Raw genomic sequence first — 6,074 nt, 5'->3', positions numbered from 1 at the left:
ATCAACACAAGCAACATGCAACGTAAAGAATCTAAGGTGCACTCGTAACTAGAGTTCTTTCATGAACTTAGGAGAACGACCTCCAACACGTTATTCCATCAACACGAGCAACATACAACGTAAAGAATCTTAGGTGCACTCGTAACTGAGGAATTTTCAATTGGGTTGGCTACAAGAATACTCACATAGCCTGCAAGGATGAAATTAAAGTGAATGTAAAGTGACCTTTATTTTGAGTCAGAAAACCATTCTCTCAATCTAATATAAATCATGTATCCACGTGACCTCTCTCCATACTCTTTCTCAAATCTAATCGTGGTCCTGCTCCACGGATTTAGTTTTGGCTCGATGAGATTTTGCAACCATAGCAAGGCAAATAAAGGTAGCGATAGAAAGATAACTGAAAACATATAGGGGAAAGTCGCCATTATATGTCAAAGATAAATATACATTCCCTTACTCCAATTCGGCCAGAACTTGCGGGAGCTTAACCCTTTGGATTTTTTAAAAATTCAAATCATGCATTTTTTATGTATAACCCGAAAGAGACCAGCAGTCCGGATGTATAGCCCGAAAGACACCAGTTTCGTTTTGCCTCCTGGGTTTTGTTGCGAGTGGCGACCGGTCACGGGAAGCTTGCGAGCGGCGAGGTGCAGCTCGCAGCATGATTCCAATTTCAGAGACATGATCTCACTGTGCCAATGCTCAGGATTGTGATGTGTGAGTGCCATCCGTGCCATGTGGGTTTTGTTGCACGGCTGCCGTGCCGGACAGCGGCACCCCGGTAGATTCCTTGCGAAGATTTGTAAATGTATGGAAAACGTGTACAGGTATGCCATCTAGAGCTTCGACGCAACAGCATGAACATTGAAGAGAGTCTATCTATAAGTTCATTTCTGTTGTAAAATTTTAAAGCTCAACTCGTCGCTTGAATCTTCTATTCAGTCACAACTTCTCATAAGAATGGCTCGTGCTACACATACCCAGTCCCTTGTTGCTCCGTTCGTCATGATTGCACTGCTTCTCCTGTGCAGCTTCCCCGACCCGGCGTTCGGGCAAGAGCGAGGATCATGCACTTGCAGCAACTCTGATTGCCCTTTTAGCTCAACTGTCACCTACGACGGCTGCTACACTGGCTATACAGCTGGGTGCTTTTGGGGTGCAGCTTGTGGACGTGAGTAGCCATATATTTGGGTTTATTTTTCCTGTTTGCGTTTGCTTTGATGTCTGTCGAGTCGAATTTACTTCCATATGCAAGTAATTATGGACGTCGTTCCGGATTCTTGATCTGATGAAGCTTTATATATAATTTCTCCTGCAGTTTGCGCCTGCTTTCCGTCCGCTACTACGATCCCAAAATGGGTTTAAGAGCTTCTCTTCTTACTTATAAAAAGTATGCTGGATGAGGTGGTTGTAAACACAAAAAGGGTGAGCCAGTTAGTTGTGGCGTTTTGTTATTTCCATCCGTCATTCCCTCCTCACCTCAAAGAACTACAAGGGATTGTGTGGCAATCCAGTCTATATGTATGGTTGGCGCCAAGCTGCTTGAAGTATGTTTGTTTAATATAGTATATTTGTTTCAATACTTAAGCCGCGTTTCATTCACTTTTCTGTCAGGTCTGGCCTGCCGACCGTAATTCACTTCCCCTAGATGTAAGAAGTTAAGTCGGACGAATCAAAACCATCTTGCATAAAAAAGCCATAACTCACTTTCTCCAAGATCAGATGGCATGAAAATGACTTAACTACCTTGCGAAGATATAACGTACGCGGCATACGAACAATGGAGCACAATTAGAAAAAATCGCGCATAACGATAGAAATCGGGAGTGCATTATACGCCTAGAATAAATAATTAAGGAGCACGTGATAGGCTCCAATCCGGGCTCTTTTGGTTGTACACAGAAATTCCATGATTTGCAGTAAAACCGAGTGTAAAAGGGAATAGAAGCTCGTAGAAGGGCGAACACTCAACAATTGAGGTGCCGCTATTGTGATCATGAAGTTATGGCGAAGTTTTACTAAGGGAGCGATGCAAAGAGGCTTCCCACACGTTTTCAGTGATCTTTTTGTTGCTAGCTTTATTTGCCTCGCTCTAGTTTGCAAAATTTTATCAACCTAAACTTGAATCCGTAGAGCGAGGCCAATCTTCTCCCCAAGCATCTTCTTGATTTGATTTGCGAATCACCCACGGGGAGAGAGGCAACATAGCGAAATACAAATAAGAAGAAGGTTACATTGACGATTAAGACGAACAAGAACACGCTCAGAGTAAAGATAAGAGCTCACAGTAAAGATAAGAGCGTATCGGCTTAAATAAAAAATAAAAAATTTGAGCCTTATTTTATCATAATAAAAAAATTTCTTGCAAAGCATCGTTATGTAAAAAATAGAACATGCAAAAAAGAGGCCTAAATTTAAGGTTTCTTTTTGAAAATTGTGGACATTTACATAATTCTAAAAAAGACAATATGTAGTCCTTATGATTTGCTAACATTTTCAAGTAAATTGAAAAGTGTGTACTGAGATATTCCAAAGAAGTGCAAGTGCATCCGCTTGTGTATCAACACCTATAGTTTCATCATAATCAAGGTCATTGTCTTGATTTGATGATAATTCAGAACTAGATAATCCATCGGCCTTGGCACCATTTTAGCAAGAACATTCTCTTTGTTTTTGTGAAGACCTAATATGTGCCTTCCATTTGTGATCATGTGAGTCTAGAGAAGAATCAATCAGCAAGACATGTGGCATAGGATGGAGCCTTATCAAAGAGGATATCTATTATCTTATTCCTTAAGCGTCTATCATTTTTAAGTTTGAAATCATAAATAAGTATGTCAACATCTTTGAGATCAAGAACACCTAATCATAGCTTGTTTCTGGTGCCCCTTCTTGACGTTATTATTTTTGTACATCCAACTGATTCAGGAACGTATGTCCCTTTCAATGTATTCGCTTGTGTAGTCCCAAAATGTTGCACAAAAATGGAACTAAGTTTGTTGATCCTTTGTGTTTTGTTTTATGTGGATGATAAGGCTACTATTGGCTATTCTATTATTTTTACACTATAGCGTGTCAAAAAAATCACCCAATGAAATTTTGTTGCTCCACATCCCTCGGCAACTAGTGCAAACCAAGTTGCACTAGAACCCATTGTTGTAGCCCAACTATTGGTGCAAATCCAACAAAGTAACGACAAGAACTAGGAGTGAAAAAATTGACCTTAAAGGCCGAATGCATGGGAACAACTTCTTGGTGTGGAAAAAGATTGCCAATACTATCTTTAAAATGGCAATAAGGCTAGCTCAAATTGTGCTCTGTGGTGCAAACATAGCCAAGAGCAGAGTATTTTGATTGTTAGCTTTGGGAATAATGTTTAAAAAGAATGGAACTAGATTTAGTGCAACAGCTTCCACAAGTGAAACCTATCATCATTCAAGAAATTTCAAACGTATTTGGTAAGAACCTGCATTCAATTTAATTGATGCACATGTGACTTGTGGTGAATAGTGATAGTAATATAACAAGATGACATACAATCCACTAAGTAATATTAGTTGATGCTAGGAAATCAATATGAGGAAATCCAAGAGGTGTAAGGGAAAGGCACGAGTTTTGAAATAAAGAACCAATTCATAGATTTGTTCAAAGCTTTGAAAGAGGCACAAGTTCAAAATATAGTAGATAGACAAACTACTACACATGGTGCTAGAAGTATGAAAGAAGTTGGCAAATATAGAAGAGAAACAATTAGTACCAGTAGACTAGAAACAAATGGAATTAAAGGTCAAAGGCATGGGGACAAAGTTTTGGCGTTAATAAAGATTGCAAATACTACCTTAAAAATGGCCATTAGGCTGGCTCTGATTGCACTCTTTGGAGCAAACATAGGCAATAGTGGGGTATTGTAATGGTTGTGAGTGCTATGATCATTGAAGAACTGTCAAACATATCTCATAAGAAACTGCAATCAATTTAATTGATGTGCATATGTAGTGTGACTATTCAACATGTATACAGATTGAGGAAATGCTAAATGAACCATAGAAGGTCATGGTGCTTATAGTCACTCACTCCAAAGGAACAATAAAAATTCTAAAGGTGACAAAATCAAACAAGAAAGATAAACACAATAGTGGGAAGGACAAAGAAGAATTGAGAATCAAAGCCTTGCAAGAAATTCAAAAGTCACAAAATGTGTATATAGACAAAGAACTATCGTGAACAGTAACACAATAACATGAGATACAATCAACTAAGAAAAATTAATTGGTGCCAAGAAATCGACTGGAGGAAATCCGACAGGAGCAAGGTGAAGTCACAAGTTCCAGAACATAAAAACTATCCATATATTTGTTCAAAGCTTTGAAATAGACACATGTGCTAACTATAGTAAACCAAATATACACATGGTGCTAGAAGTTCGAAAGTAGATGGTAAAGAAACTATTAAAAGAGAATGATTCAGTGACATCAATATTTCATGGAGGAAATGACCCAGTGTCTAGATGAATCAACTGCATACCATGCTAATAATCTTGGAGATGCCCATTATAAAGTACCCATATTAAAGGTATAATTTCATGCTCATCAGTGTGTTATTGGATGTTGTACAAGAAAATGGGATTATTTTAATCATATCCCACACATTTTAAAGTGCAAATGGTGGACCAAAAAAGGGTTCAACCACTAGGAATGATATGAAACCAGATAATCCATATGGACTAGTCTTTTGTATCAATCTCATGGTTTTGGAAATGGAAGAGATTGACACACTGTATCAGGCATGCTACTTGGTAGACAGTGGTTCAAGGAAGCTAGAATGAGAAAGCATTGGGGGGCCTCTAATGTCACTACTAAAAGAAATTGAATCTCAAAATGATTATGAAGATACATGTGCCTTAATAGTTTACAACTGATATTTCATATCATTTTTTAGCACACGCATTTCTAATCAAACAAATGATATGATTTCAATAAACATGTTCAGTAGTCACTCTACGGTGAATTATTTAGAAATCTTTGTCTTTTTATGAACACATATCACATTTTCATAATCAAGTTTAATGGTCTATCTTGGCACCCAATTTTGTCATGTACTTTCTTTAGGGATAGAGGACAACTATGTTTGGAAATAGCTTAAACCTTGGTATTGCACCAGGATCTTGATTCTACCTTTCAACATAGTCTTGGATTGGTCGGATGTTGCAGCATGATGACAAGGGCTTTTATTTCCCCGAGAATGATACCAAAAACATTATAGTGGGTTCAAGTCAAGAATTGGCTCCAAATTCCTAGCCACTGGCTGACTATATATCTAATATTTAAATAATAGCCCATAAATTATGTCTTACATAGTTACAGACATGGAGAGTCACCACCTGTCAAGTGTGCCTCCTAGCTTTCATACGCTTTCTAGATGGTATCTGAAATTAGGAATCTCATGATCGGATCTTTTTGCGAGAGAGTTATCTTCGGAATACTAAGCAATGATTGCAAAGTTCATATCTTTCCGACTGTTCCTAATTGAATACATAGTTTTTTTGGTGAGGGTTTCCTGTTATTGTTAGTTATCTTGTAACTTGAAGATGATGTATTTCGTAACTTATCAAATGCAATTCTTATAAGTTATTATTAATTTCTTGAAAGTTGTTTTGTTCAGCAATGCAAGAATATAGCATGTGTGTGGTCAACTTTGTCTATGATTTGTGTGTTCTATACTCTCTATGATATTCAAGGATTAAAAAAGTATGTTTTTTTAAATAAAAATACGTACTTTTCAATTAAAGATCGCATCCTAACACCCTAAACGTAAAAAATGTGGTTCTTTACACCGGCTATCGACCGAAAGACCACTGTGCGGTGTATGTCCTTACCGCATGGTACCATTACGAGAACATCGCCGCATGGTAGCTAGCCATAGCAAGCGGTATGATTTGCCCCACACGGTCCCTCATCTCTACCGCACAGTGTTTTTAGGGCACCAGTAGACACTGCTGGTAACTTGCCTGTACCATGCGGTATGTGTCCAATCGGCACATGTGATACTCTAGATCGTCCGATTGGGAAGGA

The 6,074-nt window shown here is 38.2% G+C and overlaps 1 long non-coding RNA gene across 1 annotated transcript; it reads left to right on the top strand.

Moving 5' to 3' along the window:
- The first annotated feature begins 820 nt into the window (after positions 1-820).
- On the top strand, positions 821-1,590 carry LOC147905373 (uncharacterized). The gene is made up of 2 exons (XR_015541992.1): positions 821-1,174; positions 1,322-1,590. It is a non-coding gene; the product is annotated as an uncharacterized LOC147905373 (long non-coding RNA).
- Positions 1,591-6,074: the final 4,484 nt, after the last annotated feature.

This window comes from Dipteris shenzhenensis, chromosome 1 (genome assembly GCF_047967505.1).
Source record: "Dipteris shenzhenensis isolate YYH24624 ecotype China chromosome 1, Dip_SZ_1.0, whole genome shotgun sequence".
NCBI lineage: Eukaryota > Viridiplantae > Streptophyta > Polypodiopsida > Gleicheniales > Dipteridaceae > Dipteris > Dipteris shenzhenensis.
This window is presented reverse-complemented; position numbering and strand designations above follow the sequence as displayed.